Source organism: Corylus avellana, chromosome 5, assembly GCF_965113065.1.
Source record: "Corylus avellana chromosome 5, dhCorAvel1.hap1.2, whole genome shotgun sequence".
Classification (NCBI taxonomy): Eukaryota; Viridiplantae; Streptophyta; class Magnoliopsida; order Fagales; family Betulaceae; genus Corylus; species Corylus avellana.
This window is the reverse complement of record NC_142494.1, coordinates 5,143,004-5,160,594: the sequence shown is the minus strand read 5'-3', so window position 1 is coordinate 5,160,594 and position 17,591 is coordinate 5,143,004. Positions and strand designations below refer to the sequence as shown.

The following is a 17,591-nucleotide window of genomic DNA, read 5'->3' as shown; positions in this document are numbered from 1 at the left end:
ATCCTTATACTAAATCAGGTAGAAAATAAGCCTAGAGAAAGAAAGAACATAAGCCTAAAAAATAGTATAAAATATTTTTAACATGTAAAATAATAAAAGTGTAAATTGTAATTGAGAAGCCACAGTCCAGACGGCCCGCGCCTATACTCAAGACAGGTTGAAAATTGGCACTTCAAATGAACACCTCTCACATCTATGATTACAATTCCAACACAAAAATACAACACCTCTCACATCTATGATTTACACCACACAGTCTACAGATCGACTACATTAACACGAAATAACACCATACACTTCCTGAGCCTTTTGATTTTCTTCATGTATCACTTCAGTATTTAGCGTAGCAGGCAGCCGGTTTAGAGGTAGTGTTGGGAGATAAAGTGGTTATGGAGTTAAGTGTTGATAGACATAATTGAACACAACTCTAACTTAAAAGCCTAAGCTAATTGGTTAAGGTCCACTTAAATATATTAACTATTCTTTTCTTTTATATTTTTTTCGATATAAGATACAACACTCACAAGTGCACTCATAACAGGTAAAAAATAAAGATTTTATTGAAGAAAAAGAAGAAGAGTAGAAGAAAAGGCTATATATGCAACGTGAAGCCTCCGTAGAGGTAGAGAAACAGATACAGTGGTAGAGTGGCAGGTGGAAAAAAGTTATGCAACCTGTCAATCGTACTTCTAAAAATAATTATTGAATTTGTAGGCTATGTATGGACCCATATAGCCCCCTAAGATTCATCTCTTTAGGTATAGAAGGGGAATATTTTGCAATGATATGATAAGCATCCTCTGGTTGAAATGATAGAAAATTTCAATTAAATCAGTTACATGCTCTGCATCCTTTATTCGTAATGGTAAGCCAAAGAAGAAAAATCTACTGTATATTGTCTGCAAGTTGCTCCATCTTTTCCTTGTACATACTCTTGTTGCGTTCTTGTCTTGTGGATTGCTATGCTACAGATACTTTGAAGTATGGCGAGTGGATTACTGACGATGGAGGAGGAACAACCCTTGTCTCCAGTGGAGGAAGGTTTAAACTGGGATTCTTCAATGCTACGGGAAGCGCAAGCCCCAAAAGGTATGTCGGGATATGGTATAACGAATGGGATCAACAAACAGTTGTATGGGTTGCCAACAGAGACAACCCTGTAACTGACCGTTCCACTGGAGTTTCTTTTGGAATTGCAGAAGATGGCAACCTTAAGATTTGGGATACTACCGGATACGTTTATTGGAGTACAAAATGTGTTGAGAATTCTCGTCTACAAATCGTACTGTGAAGCTCATGGATTCTGGAAACCTTGCCTTAAGGGATGAACAGTTGGCGAAGAGTCTTTGGGAGAGCTTCCAAAATCCAACGGATACATTTCTTCCAGGTATGAAGATGGATAAACTCCTCGAGTTGATTTCATGGACAGGTGATGGTGACTCGGGAAAAGGGAATTTCACGTTTAAGCAAGATCAAGAAGGAGAGGGCCACTACGTTATCACAAAAAAGCCATTGGATTATTGGAGAAGTTGGATGTCAGGCAACTTCTTGAGCTCAGATGAAATGCCCTATGACTACTTCTTGTCAAATTTCAGCAATACTAAGTTCCCACTTTTGCCAAATTCCCCAAAACAACCTCGGCTGGATAACTACAAAAGGATGAATTATACGTGAAAAACCTATATACGACTCCAAACGACACCAATAAGGGGGTTGAATAGGTGTATGCAAATAATACGCAGAATTAAAAATTAAACAATCATACAACCAAATTATGTAGAACAATAGATCACAGAGACACAAATATTTTGGTTACGAAGAGAAAATCATTTAGAGAACTCTCTAAAATGTAAAACCTCTCCGAGGCAGCCAAACCCAGAAAATCAATCAACTATAAAAGAATAAGAATTACAAGAAGTTCACATTTACAAAACCTTTGCAATTGAAACTTCCTTGGATAAGACAAGCGACTCACTTGACTTCTACCGCAGTAGCCATTTCCAGAACATCTAGCACAATCCTTCTACTTGATCTCCTTTACCGGAACTCCGGTAGACTTTAGCTGTATATGATCTGTGATGAAGACACAACCTTTAACTCTAAGAGAAACTAACTCTAAGAGAAACTAACCCTAACACTCAATATCTTAAACGCTCTCTTAGCACATGGAATTCTTATGTGGAATCCCTTACAATTTCGTACATAACAGCTCTCTATATATAGACTACAAGAAAACCTAGTGCTAGTTGAAATGGGAAGAAAAACTAGTTCTAGTTGGAATAAAATTCATCCAAATTTTCTTCCTTATCTTGTGAGATAATTTTGGCATTGCTAACTTTCAAATTTTGAAAATCTTATTTCACAAAGATTTGTAGAATTGTGTGTTAGCTTTCCAATGCCGCTGGTTTCACCTCAATCCGATTCTTGAACCGAAAGTTATGGTCCGAATACTGATACATGTGCAGGATACAAAATTTAATCAAATCCTATTTTAACTCTAATTAAAGAATTTCGATTTGATTAAACTTAACCATATCATATAGGTCTTCTATTATGATTGGTTAAGCTTAACCACATCTTCTAGGTCTTCTCTTGATACAACACCTCGTATATATGCACTGCTGACGGGATTGTTGATGAATGTATTTTGTCACTGAATTTGGTAATTCAAAACCCAACAAACTCCTCATTTGACAATTCTGTGACAAAATTTACAAGATACATTTGAATAGATAACTCCTGTTTCCTGAAACACTCACAAAACATATTAAACGTATGTGGAATAAAAATACCCAATGTACCAATAATATAATAGATTTGAATAGAATATAATCATGAATAGCTCACCAAATCTGTTAAAACACAAAACAAATATCTTTCATAGATGCAACAAGTATATCAAAATCAAAATCATCTATGGTGTTCTATCTATTCCCAGTCTGCACTCTCTAAAACTTTATCTCCCCCTTTTTGTCATGAATGGACAAAGGGCAATAAAACACCAATAAGCCCAAGGAAAGTCAAAGAAACATAAACATGATCAAAACTATGAATGCATAATGAGTGAAATGCAAGATCATGATAAAAAAAAATTCTCCCCCTCAATGTATGACATAAGAAAAATGTCAAATATATACATGATAAAACATAAAAGACTCATGTATTAAGCAATGATTATCCGGTAATATCTCATAATGTCCAAAATATGCATGAGAATAAAAAGATATGAAACAAAAGTTTCTTCAACATAAGCGAAGCAACATGTTCCACTCAACCCATGCTTGTATGTTGTGTGTGAAAGCTAACCATCAAGTAAGTTTAAGAACTTATACGGTGAGGGGATAGGCTAGCAAGTAAAAACGTACATTACCTCATGGGAAGATTGACATGTATATCTAAACAAAAGTCAAACCTTGCTAGGGCCGTGTCACCCTCATCCAATACACTTCCCATGTAGTAATAGCACATACTCAAACATTGTCCGGTAGTGACCGTCTCTTTCCACAATGAATATGGTCACGACTATTTTTATAGGGACAAGTTGAGCACAAATAAGACATAGTGAAATAGATTCCTTTTGGAATATGTTCATTTGTTTTCTTGTTTCACTATTTTTCTCTTTGAGAATGTGTCTTTAATCATTTAGTGCTTAAACCAAATTAGAGGAATGCTGGAATTTTTAGGTCCTAGGTTCAACTAGCATTTGATCAATTTGATAGACACAACTAGTCAATCTTCCTCATATAGTTGCCTAACATAACTCACCCTTAAGGCCAAATTCATACTCAATTTAAGCTTAAATGTGCACAAGAGTTTAAGCATAGGTAAAATGTACCATAGAAGCATAACCTTAGGCAAAAAAAAAATCAGTCCATTAATAAATATTCATCCCATGTATAGTAAGCACATTTTGAGATATAAGGAATTGGATCCATGAAGTATACATGAGAAATTTATGGACTATCAAGGTGCATATGACAAAAATAAGGAGACAACCTAAAAAATATATTTTTGTCTTTTTGAATTTTTTTTAAATAAAATGTACAAAATTAATGCAATGCATATATATGCAAAACTGAAATTAAAAACAAAAAAACAATAAATGCAATGCAATGAATGCTACATGCTCTAGGATATGAAGAAATATGCAAGACAATCAATCCTAAGCATGTTATGGACCACCTTACTCTAGGTGAGTTCACCACCACTCTCCCTCAAAGGGTGAATGGTATCGACCTTCCTAACCCAAACCTTCTTAACCCTAGGTACAGATTTGTGACTCTTGTCAAACTCATCTAACCTAGATAACACTCCCTTCATCATTATGCATAACCCCTCAAAACCTTTCCTACCCCTGATGCAACCCGAGTTTGGGACCTCGTCACCATCTTTCGGGGTGTCTTCATGCCATCATCTATTTGGTTCTTCCTTATATATTCCCAAGCCTTTTGGTCTACATCATCCTCCCCAGGTTGGACAGAATTTGACCTCGAATTCGGATCCTCATCTGACGAATCACCTGTGAATGGAACAAAGTGTTTGACATTGAAAACATTAGACGTCTTGATATGGCTAGGTAGCTTTAACCGGTAGGCATTTGAATTGATCTTCTCTATAATCTCTATCGGACCAATCTTGCGGGCAGCCAACTTGTTATATTCGCCAACAGAAAACCTATCTTTAGTTAACACAGCCCACACAAAATCCCCCTCCTTGAACTCTATGGCACGACGCTTCTTATCCGCATCCTCCTTATACTTTGCGGTAGATTTCTGTAAATTATGGATGGTGAACTTGTGACCTTCTTGTATCTAGGGTATTAAGTCTTCAGCTGTAGCATGTGTTCGCTTCAAATCTGGAAGAGGTACCAAATCCAATGGGGCATGAGGATTACTCCCATAAATGATGGTAAATGGGCTAAGGCCGGTGTTCTGGTTAGTGGAACGGTTGTAAGCGAACTCGGCTTGGAACAATTTCTGATCCCATGACTTGATATGCTCCCCCACCAAACTCCGAAGTAAGGCTCCCAATGATCGGTTAACAGCCCATGTTTGCCCATCCGTCTGTGAATGATTTGCACTACTAAAATCGAGCTTTGTATGTGATAACCTCCACAAACATCGCCAGAAGTGGCTAAGAAACCTTGTGTCACGGTCGGATATGATAGACAATGGTAGGCCATGGAGGCAGTAAACCTCTTTGAAATATAATTGTGCGACATTCACCGTGTCGGCGGTCTTTTTACAAGCAATGAAATGCACCATTTTTAGAACCTATCAACAACTACAAAGATGGAATCATTACATTTTTGGGTTTTAGGTAAGCCTAGCATGAAGTCCATGTTCACGTTGGTCCATGGCCCCTCCAGAATAGAAATGGGCATATATAACCCGGCATTAGTAGCCGGCCCCTTGGACACTTGACATACTCTGTAGCTCTTCACAAGTTTGTCTACCTCTTTCCGCATACTCGGCCCATAGAACTGGTCTGCCACCAATTGTAATGTTTTATCCCTTCCCATGTGACCTTCATTATAGTGCTCATGGATGATTTTCAACCTTAGACTACCTCCGGGAATGCACAATTGAGTACCTTTGAAGAGGAACCCATTATACAAATTGAAGTCTCTTCGCACGTCCGATGACACCTCCTCAATAATAGGATCAAAAAACGGGTCACTAAACAAAGAATCTTTTAATAATTCAAAACCTAGTACCTCTGACTTCATGGTGACTAATAGTGATGATTTCCGGCTGAGGGCATCTGCCACTTTGTTCAATGCTCTTGACATGTGCTTGATTGTGAAGTTGAATTGTTGGACAAAAGCGGCCCATTTAGCATGTCGAGATGATAGTTTATCTTGACTGCTAAGGTGTTTTAGTACTTCATGGTTCGACTACAAAATAAAGTCGTTGTAGGCGAGGTATGAGCTCCAATGTTTCAGTGCTTGTAAAATGCGTAGAACTCAATATCATAAGTGCTATAATTGAGTTGTGCGCTCTTCAATTTCTCACTAAAATAGGCCACCGGTTTGCCCTTTTGGCTGAGTACTGCTCCAATGCCTATTTTTGATGCATCATAATGCAACTCAAAAGGTAGGTCGAAATCTGGAAGGACTAGTAATGGAGTGGTGGTCAATTTGACCTTGATCAACTCGAAGGCGGTAGTGACTGCTTCACTCCACGAGAATTTACCCGCCTTCATACACTCCGTAATCGGTGCAAATATGGTGATAAAGTTGTGAATAAAGCGCCGATAAAAAGATACTAACCCATGGAAACTGCGTACCTCATGTAGCGTAGTGGGGAAAGGCCAATCCCGAACTGCTGCTATTTGTGACTCATCCACCGCCAACCCGTCTTTAGACACCACATATCCAAGGAAAAGAACTGATTCCGTCATGAAATTGCATTTTGGTGGGGCTGCACAAATATTCTCCATGCGCAAGACACTTAGTACCTCCCGTACATGTTGAATGTGCTCCTCAGTGGTAGAGCTATAAATGAGAATATCGTTGAAGTAGACGACTACAAACTTTCCAATGAAAGGGCGGAATGCCTGATTCATAACCCTCATGAAGGTACTAGGGGCATTAGATAAGCCAAACAACATCACTAACCATTCGTAGAGTCCTTCGCGTGTCTTGAACGCGGTCTTCCATTCGTCATCAACCCGTACCCGAATTTGATGGTACCCACTCTTCAAGTCTAAGTTTGTAAATATTGTTTCCCCACTCAATTGATCTAGTAAGTCATCCAATCGAGGAATAAGAAATATGTACCTTACTGTGATCTTATTGATGGCGCGGCTATCGACACACATTCTCCATGATCCATCTTTCTTAAATGTAAGCAAAACTGGAACTGTACATGGGCTCAAGCTCTCCCGGATATGTCCCTTGGTTAGTAACCCCTCTACTTGTCGGCGTAGCTCTTCATGCTCCTTGGGACTCATGCGATAGTGTGGTCGGTTGGGGAGACTAGAATCGGGCACCAAGTCGATTTGGTGTTGAATGTCGCAAAGAGGCGGCAGCTCTTCGGGTAATTTTTTCGGGAACACATCGGAAACCTCCTCCACCAACCCCTTGATTGCTTCTGGGACCTCCTCCTCCGTGGGAGTGAACTCCTTCCCAACTAGGACATATACTTGATTGAAATCTCGCATCTCCTTAATGAATTCCCTCTTAGCCAAGAGATTTTGGCCCTCCCCTTTAGAAGGTTTAGGTTTGTCTCTCGGATTAGGCAAAAGAGTGAGTTTCACATTGTCCACCAAAAAACTATAGGTGTTCTTCCTTCCATCATGATGAGGATTCCTATCATATTGCCATGGCCTCCCTAGTAATAAGTGGCATGCGTCCATGGCCACCACGTCACGCCAAGTTTTGTCTTTATATTTTGATCCAATTGAAAAAGTCACAAGGCAACGTTTGGATACTATTACCTTGTTTCCCTTCTTGAGCCACTCCAAGCGGTATGGTGTAGGATGTTTCTCTATTTCGAGGGCTAATTTCTGGACCGCTTCTTCTGCCACCACGTTTTCACAACTACCTCCGTCGATGACAAGCTTGCATACTTTTCCCCCTATAGTGGATGTGGAGTGAAAAAGATTATGGCGCTGCCCATCGTCACCCTCCTCCTTACGGGGTCTAAAGCATATTCTTCGTACCATCAAAGAGGACCGTCATCTCCGGTTACAAATTCTCCATCATCTTCCCCATGGTTGTCAACGGTAGTGTCATACTCCTCTTCCTCACCTTGTTCATCAAAGGTGTCTCCCAACTCAATAAGTAAACGCTTACCAGATTTGTCCCCTTTGCGGCAATTCGCCATCCGGTGGCCCAGTTCTCCACATCGAAAGCATTTAGGGCCGCTCGTAGTTGCTCCTCAATTGGATGGACCTGTTGTGGTTGGGGTCCGATTTTGATTTGGGGGTTGTGTGGGGCTTTGAGCCGTGAATGGCCCGCTTGATCAGTTTGCGCTTCCTCCGGTTCCACGGCCAAAAACTCCATAGGACCCTCGTGAGGCCGTCTTCTCTAGCAAAAGTGCTCTTTGATGGGCCTCTCACACATTCTTGGGGTCAAAGAGGTTTAACGAATCCTGAATTTGGTGACGTAAACCTCCAATGTATCGTGACACTAGTTGCTCGTCGGTTTCGGTTAGATCAACACATGTTTGATGCCCTTGTACTCCGCGCCTTGTAAAGGGTTCCTAGCTTCCTTTTCCATACGTTGTTCGTCTTCCTCCTCAGAGCTGGGCAGTGAGGGTTGTCGACGGCGCTCGTGGTGACCCTCCAGATTGGCTGCTCGAGCGTTGGAGGCCGCAAGTTGGGCCTTCAAATCAGCGATCGTTTCCTCCATGAGTTGACACTGCTCCTCCGTGCGTGTTTCACCGACTGCTTCCTCACGTTCATACACGTCCTCCAAATTTGCAAAGCGGTTGCCCCTTCTTCTTGTGTTTGGCGGTGCCATGGAAAGAAAACTGGAGCTCTGATACCAACTGATGCAGCGTAGGATTGTAGTGAACAAAAAAATATCAAGTTGAAGGGGTAAATATTCCTAAGATTGTGAGACTATCACAAGAATCAAAGAAATCTTCTCAAACAATAGAGACTAGCTATGCTTTAAGGGAAAATAAATGAAGAAACTCAAATCTGAGTATTCTTTATTGATAAACAAAATAACTAATGAAAACTGAATTGCTAAAGGCTATAAGCATATATTTATAGCCAAGACTCCTAACCCTAAAATAACAATGAAATAAAGTTAGTTTAGAAGCCTATGAAAGAAGATTAAACCAAATAGAAGACTAATAAAGAACCTAATTTGAACTGAAAAATTGAAAGATAAGATAGAATAACAAACTAACAAAGAAACCTAGTTTAAACAAAAGATTTTTGTTTTTTTTTTTGTTACAAACTGAATGCCATTAAAACATAAGAGAGTTATAGGACAGACACATTAAGCTAAGCAGCTTAGACAGATTAACCCAATCCAAACAGACCATAAACTCCTCAAAGAAGGTGAAGATGGAAGACATCTGGGAATGCAGCCCGAAAAAACCCTTGTTGCGGCGCAATCTGATGGACAAAACTATCGGGAGTACGAATACTCCATAGAAGCATCTAAACAGACTTTCACAAAAGCCATGGAAATTTAGATGCACGGTAACAGTGGAAAAGAGGTTTCCAAAAAGAAACCAAAAAGAAAGGGAAAAAAAATCCACAACACTTATGAAGAGTCTGAAACCTAATCGGATCGGGGTTAACAGAAAACAAAACAAGCATGTTACAGAATATAAACACAACAGCGTTACAGAAAATAAAAGCAAGCTAAAAAGCAAAGTAAAATGTCCAAAAACCAGCAACGACAAAGAAGTCAGAGACGCTCGGGCCCACGAATCGGAGAGGGAACCAGAAGATCGGCGTAGGAGGTGGGTGGAGGTGGAGCGGCGAGAAAGAGGCCTCACATGCCGGTGCGTGGGGGACACGCGCCCGCGAGTAAGATCTACTCGCAGGCGCGTGGAGGTTGGATGGGCAGATCGCTGGTGGCAGGCAAAGGCGGAGACGGCCAGGAAGCCTGTGGAGTGGCTCGTGTGCATCCATGACTTCCTGAAATCAAGAGAATAGATTTTGAAAAAAACATATCCAAAGATTTCTAGAAAAAAAGTAAATCCAGACTTGGAGCGGCTGAAAATTTTGATGGTCGAAGGTTTTGCGGTGAAGGATGGACCGTTGTAATTTTTGGACAGAGATAAGGCCTCCGAGGAGGCAGATAGGGTCTCCAAAGAGACAATTTTAGCCTCTGATGAGGCTAGAAAGGGTGGGAGAGGGATAGAGAAAAAAGGGGAGGGGGGGGGGGGGGGGAGGAGAAAGCCATCACTCCTCCAAGTCTGCTGAGAATGAGCTTGGGAGATGTTTCTGGAGGAGAGAGAAGAGAGCGTTTTACTTGAATCTTATGGAATCCTCGAAGACACCATTTAAACAAAAGATTAAAAGCTAAGATAAGTGTCTCTGATATCCATCTGCGGAATAGATGTGCCCGAGTGCGCTCGATCGCAAGCACAGGGGCGATCGATTCTCACTACCATAGAAGGGTGAGCTCGATCGTGCGATCGATCTCGCTCACAGGGGGTAATCAGTCGCAGTTCCAGGGACTATCATCTTAATACCAGGACTTGGGCGCTCGATCGCAGTCAATGTGCGATCAATCGCAATTCCAGAGACCCCTGCTGCAGAGCGAGTTTGAGATCTCGTCACCATCTTTTGGGATGTCTTTTCCCCATCATTTGTTCAGGTCTTCCTTATATATTCCCAAGCCTTCTGGTCTACATCAGATACTCTGAAGCTGGGCAAGTGGATTAATGACAATGGAACAACCCTTGTCTCCAGTGGAGGAACGTTTGAAATGGGATTCTTTACCTCCTCTAACCATAAAAAGTTCGTTGGGATATGGTACAAATGGGATCGACCAACATATGTATGGGTTGCCAACAGAGACAACCCGGTAATTAACAGTTCCACGGACGTTTATTTTGGAATTGCAGAAGATGGCAACCTTCAGGTATGGGATATCGCTGGAAAGGTTTATTGGAATACAAGTGTTGAGAATTCTTCGTCTACAAATCGATCTGTGAAGCTCATGGATTATGGAAACCTGGTCTTAAGGGATGATCAGTCGGCGACGAGTCACTGGGAGAGCTTCCAAAATCCAACGGATACATTTCTTCTAGGTATGAAGATGAATGAAGAGTTGACATTGACTTCATGGATAGGTGATTGTGACCCGGGATGCAGGAACTTCACGTTTAAGCAAGATCAAGAAGGAGAGGGCCACTACGTTATCTCAAAAAAGCCAAAGCCACTCGTTTATTGGAGAAATTGGATCTTGAATGAAATGCCCAATACCATAGCTAACTTGTTATCAAATGTCACCAAATTCAACAGTACGGCCATTATTAGCTGCAAGCAGTATCAGAAATTGCTCGGGCTGGCGTATGCCAAGTGAATAGCTGATCATTACAAGAATTTTAATAATAGTTGCGCAAGGTTAGTGATGAATTATAATATATACGGGGGAATTACAGTACTATCAGAGCAGGGATTTGACATGGAGGGAACCGGAAAACGAATGTAGCATTTACAATGCTTGTAGGAATTTCGGCAGCTGCAATGTTAACAATAAGTTGGTATGCAAATGTTTGCCCGGGTTTCAGCCTGCTAACCCAGGGAATTGGAATTCTAGAGATTTTTTGGATGGGTGCACCAGAAATTGGAAATCATATGACAAGTGCGACAAGTTCTTGAGCTTAAAGGTGATGAAAGTGAGCAAACCAGACACTAATGTGGAGGCAAAAAACGAAGCAGAATGTAGAAAGGAGTGCCTTGACTACAGCCAGTGCCAGGCTTATTCATTTGCTCTAAGCAGCTCGCAACGAACTCGCGGGACCTACAAATGCCGGATTTGGACTTCGGATCTAAGTAATCTTCAAGAGGACTACACAAAAGGTGGTAGTGACCTCTCTGTCCGCGTGGCAAAATCTGCTATATATAGGTACTCCTTTTACACATAATTGGAATATGTTGGGATCATCCGGCTAAACTAGTAAAAGTCTTTTATTTTTTTATTTTTTTTATTAAGAAACTAAATAAATAATCATTGATGTTAAAAAGGAAGTGACAAACCACCTCTGCTGGTATGGGTTTTTAAAATCACAGCACTAATCTTTCTTTTTATGCTTGACAATGACATTACATTACACTCAAAATCCATGGTTCTGTTTAATTTTGTTGGGTTTTGAATTGCCAAATTCAGTGACAAAATACATTCATCTGCAATCCCGTCAGCAGTGCATATATATGAGGTGTTGTGTCAAGAGAAGACTTAGAAGATGTGGTTAAGCTTAATCAATCATAATAGAAGACCTATATGATATGGTTAAGTTTAATCAAATCAGAATTCTTTAATTAGAGTTAAAATAGGATTTGATTAAATTTCGTATCCTGCACATGTATTAGTATTCGGACCATAACTTTTGACTCAAGAATTGGATTGAGGTGAAACCAGTGGCATTGGAAAGTTAACACAAAATTATAAAAATCTTTGTGAAATAAGATTTTCAAAATTCGAAAGTTAGCTATGCCAAAATCGTCTCGCAAGATAAGGAATAAAATTTGGATGAATCCTATTCCAACCAGAACTAGTTTTTCTTCCTATTTCAACTAGTACTAGGTTTTCTTGTAGTCTATATATAGAGAGGTGTTATGCATGAAATTGTAAGGAATTCCACATAAGAATTCCATGTGCTAAGAGAGCGTTTAAGATATTGAGTGTTAGGGTTAGTCTCTCTTAGAGTTAAAGGTTGTGTCTTCATCACAGATCATATACAACTGAAGTCTATCGGAGATCAAGTAGAAAGATTGTGCCAGATGTTCTGGAAATGGTTGCAAAGGTTTTGTAAGTGTGAACTTCTTGTAATCTTTATTCTTTTATAGTTGATTGATTTCCTGGGTTTGGCTGACCCGGAGAGATTTTACATTTTAGAGAGTTCTCTAAATGGTTTCCTCTTCGTAACCAAATATCTGTGTTCTTGAATGTTTATTTCATATCTGTATTTGGTTGATTTTTAACTGTTAGGTTAGATCTAATTCTGCATAATTTTTGTTAAATACCTAGACAGTTGATTAGGTGTCGTTTGGAGTTGGTTTTAGAATTTTCAAATTTTATTCGACAATTTGAAAAAATAAACTCGTCTGTACATGATCACTTGTCACTACTCGTGGGCTGCCACGGTATTTACAGAAGTACTTGACATGTCAAGCAGCTTGTTACCATGTTATAATGCTAGATAGCTTCATATAAACTACAAGGGCTAAACTTCTTTTAGTGTTTAATTAATGTTCCAAATTTTATACCTTCGCAGAATTAACTGTGAGGAATTGTGAGCCTTGTGGCACAAACCTGATCCCCTATCCGTTGAGCACTGGACCAAGTGTCGGTGACGCAATGTACTTTAGTTTCTACTGCAACAATTCTACAGACCAGGTTAGCTTCAAGACACCCAGTAGCACCTATCGAGTAGCCAGTATCGATCCAAGTACACAAACATTTGTCATCCAAGAAAACCACGGAGAACATCCTAATCCTAGAAATTCATCAGGAAATCTGCGGCTCAATTGGCCATTTAATGTGACGGTTCGAAGTTTTTTTGGCAACAATAGTTCTGAAGCTGAAGTTGAAGCTGAAGTTCACATCAACTGGGAGACCCCACAACCGCCAACCTGTATGTTACCCGAAGACTGCAAGGACTGGCCAAATTCAATTTGCAAAAAAGCAAAAGGTGGAAAGATGAGGTGTCTTTGTACTGAAAACTTGCAATGGGATGGCTCAATTTTAAATTGTACTAAAGGTTAGGACACTATTTCATTTGCCTCTAGCAGATTAAGATTGCTCTATTAGTGAAGGAGCCTCTCCTATATATATTCTTTTTTAAATTAGTAGTGATAATCAAACCCCGGACCTCTTTCTCCATTGCATTTCATCAGCGTTCATAAGAGTTTGCCATGTTCAGCTAAGGATTTGTGCAGCTTTCTAAAAGTTTTATTTTCTTTTATGTATAATCACTTCTAATTGTACGTTAGAATTTTGAAGGTTTTTGGAAGAACTTCCCAATCCTCTTTAGCTTATTGAGAGGTCTAGGTTTTTGGTATTATGCTTACCTTGTACTAACAATAGACATTAAAATTGAGATAATTAATCTAAAGGTAAACAGTATATTTGTGGAATTTGACTTATCATTTTGATTTTTCCATCAGAGCATGTAGGAGGCGATTTTCCTCTGCCTTCTGAAGAGCATTCAAAAGGGAAGATATCGTTGACTTTGATTATTATGATACCTTTAATAGTAATGTTTCTTCTCGCAAGTTCAATTGTTTGTATATATTTGTGGAGAAGAAATATGGCCAAGAGACAAGGTAATTGTTTTGAAAAATGTGTTAGAATATAAATTAAATGATTCAATTCATCAATTTCTATCTGTTTAAGCTTTTGGGATAATTGTTAATTTTAACAAAAAACAATATACCAAGCACAATCTTGAATCAAAATAAAGCCATTTACTAGCTCTTTTATGTAATTAATTATCATGCAACAGTAATTTATATATATGGTTATCTTCTAAACTTCGAAAACACAAGAAGCGATAGAAGAAATCGAGTACTTTGCACATTATACAGTGAAAGACATCTCCAAGAATTGATGGGCTCGGGTGAGTTTAGAAAAGAAGATGAGAAAGGCATAGATGTACCCTTTTTTGATTTGGAAAACATTCAAGCAGCTACAGATAACTTCTCAGATGTAAACAAGCTAGTTTGGACAAGGGGGCTATGGGCCTGTATATAAGGTAATTTCATCTACATTAATTGGTGTTAGTGTTCTTGTAAACTAGTTTCTAGTCATTGGTAATATCGTGAGTATGGTGTCTCAGGGCACATTTCCAAATGGTCAAGAAATTACGGTAAAAAGGCTTTCAAGTGTCTCAAGACAAGGCTTACAGGAATTTAAAAATGAGGTGGTGTTGATTGCAAAACTTCAACATAGAAATCTCGTTAGACTTCGGGGATATTGCATAAAAGGAGATGAAAAGATTTTACTCTATAAGTACATGCCCAACAAAAGCTTAGACTCATTTATATTTGGTTCGTCTCTAAAATTAATTCCTAATCTTTGCTAGAGCTTGATTAACTATATATATGAGTAAAGGCCGACTTGTTTATGCAATTGACACTATTCTTTGAATGGAAAACTCGCAAGATCAAAAGCTAAGCATGCGTTTGGACTGGGAAATGCACGACAACATTGTTTTGGGAATAGCTCGTGGGCTTCTTTATCTTCACCACGACTCCAGATTGAGGATCATCCATAGAGATCTGAAAACCAGTAACATCCTTTTAGACAAGGAAATGAACCCCAAAATCTTTCACTTCGGCTTGGCAAGGATTGTTGGAGGCCAAGAAACTCGGGCAAACACAACTAGAGCAGTTAGAACTTAGTAAGCACAATTTTCAATCCCCCAACTTTGACTACACGAAAAATATACAAGTGCCTAACTTATCCACTAATGAAATATGTTGGCATGCAGTGGCTATATATTTCCAGAGTATGCATTAGATGAACTTTTCTCAGTTAAATCCGATGTTTTTAGCTTTGGTTTAGTTTTACTTGAGATTATAACTCGAAAAAAGAATACAGGATTTTATCGGTCAAAACAAGTCATGAGCCTTATAGGTTATGTAAGTGCATTTAACTTTTGGTAGTCATTAATTTCCTTGGTTATGTTATACTCCAGGAAACTCTAATTTGAAAATTGTCACAGGTGTGGAGATTGTGGGTTGAAGAGAAGGTGTTGGACTTAATGGACCCGGCTCTACAAAATGTTTGCAATGCAGATCAATTTGTGAAGTGCATAAATGTTGGGCTCTTATGCGTACAAGAAGACCCAAATGACCGCCCCACCATGTCAAATGTCGTTACCATGCTAGATGGTGAAGCTGTAACAGTTCCAACTCCAAAACAGCCTGCATTTATTCCATGGAGAGGCTTTTCTAGCAAACTTCTTCTTCTAGTAAACCAGATAGTACATATACAGAATTAACTAGTAGTGTAGAAGAGAAACATGATACTACTTGATACCAACGCAAGTTATTATGACTCTGTCCTCTATTGGACTTGCAAAGAGTCTGTGAATATCAGACGCTACTTTCTTATAAGCCAATATGTGTGTAGCTATTAACATTAGTCCATATAGGAAGTATAACTAACATAGGTAAAATTAAGAGGCACTTCATGCTTTTCCAATTATTGAAAGACAGTAAGCTTTGTTTGTTTTGATGGATTTTTCCTATTTTTTGTGTTTGATATAACCGAAAATTATGGACAAATCCAAAATATTTTTGATTGGCTAGAAAAATCTAATTTATTTTGTAAAATGGTTACCCTTTTTTAAAATTGTAGACAATTTTTTGAGTTAGAGCTTCTATTTCTTGCACCCACTCTCTTTTAGTTCACTCAGATGCTGCCGGAGTTTGCCGAAATCCATTGCTTGAGGTCGCCGAAAACCGCTGCTAGTCGGCTGCCAGTCACTATACAGAGTTTGCCAAAATTCTCCACCAATGTTCATAGGAAGTCATTGGCCGTTTTGGGTCGCTGTCAAAGGACATCAGCTATTGTCCGCCTTCACCGATTTTTCGTACAGTTAAGCCAAACAAAATATTCCCCAGCTTGTGCCAATTTTCTATTAGACAGTTTTCATCAATAGGGGTTTTAAACAAAATTTGTGCTTCTTAGAAGTCAAACTAGGGAAGAGTGGAAAGTATTACACCCGAAAATTAACAATTTGATTAAATCAAAAATTAAGAGTGCTCCTTTACCGTTAACCTCAAGATGTGAAGGCTCCGTTTGGCATTGGTCCGGAACTGTTTAGTGGCTTGAAATTGTAGCAAAAATTGATTGATATGAAAAAAAGAAAAAAAATAAAAAGAAAAGTAAGAATGGTATGAAAAAGTGAAAAATTTTTGTTTTATAGTTATTTTTTTTATTCGAATAGTAAGAAGAAGTGATTAATGCATATGATGTAAAAAGTAAGAATATAGTAAGTTGAATTTTTTTGATAAATAGTGACTAGCTCTTGCCAAATGGTGCCCAACGCTTCTGGAGCACAAGATTACAACGTCGTAAAGGCATCCTAGAAGATTTTCCTTTGACGCTAATCGTCGTAGGAATCCCCTGTCAGCCGCCAATCACCATCAGAGTTCGCCAGAGGTTGCCATCGGTGTTTGTAGGAAATCGCTGGCCCTTTTTGGCTACTGTCAAAGTTCATTAGCTATTTTCTGCCATCGCAGATTTTCGGTATGAACCAAACACCGAAAAATATTTTTAGAGAAATCATTTTTTTCCTAGAATGAAAACCATTTTATCAAGAACACAACAAGGTTATATGATTGATAGGATTTACCTTGAGAAGATAGGCAAAAAGAACAAGAATTTGGGAATGATAGGGAATGTTAGTATCGGGCTTCTCTCACTTCTCCTCTTCACTCTCACAACAGTGGTGGCTGAATTTTAGACCTTACGAAGTCTTTTAGGGTTTTAGTGTTAAAAAGAGGCCAAAGGTCAAGTTTTTAGGGCTTTGGGAGCTAAAAATCGAGTTTCTGTTGCATTATGACCGATCCTAGCTAGAAATTGGAGGACCTATCCTTTTTGGTTAAATCATCCTGCTAAATTGAAGAATCGATCATCTCTCTTTATTTATTTATTAAAATCATTAAGTCATTGTTGAAATAAATTTTGTTATGTAAGAATGTGTATTGTAAACTAGATTAAATTTTTAAAAAGGATTTTATTTTTGAGAATATTAATTACTCCGTCCACACAAAAAAGCGAGAGTGCCAAAGCAAATCCATGAGATCAAGGATTTCCATGTTACTGTAAAACGAAAGGATGCACTCACTGTCAAAATCAAGAGGAGGATTAAGGATGTCGTGAAGTTTAAAGTAGCTTTACAATTTGAAGCAATCCCTTACTCCAGGTTTGAATGTGC

At 38.9% G+C, this 17,591-nt stretch overlaps 1 pseudogene; it reads left to right on the top strand.

Moving 5' to 3' along the window:
- The first annotated feature begins 720 nt into the window (after nt 1-720).
- On the top strand, nt 721-15,800 carry LOC148585266 (G-type lectin S-receptor-like serine/threonine-protein kinase At4g03230; annotated as a pseudogene).
- Nucleotides 15,801-17,591: the final 1,791 nt, after the last annotated feature.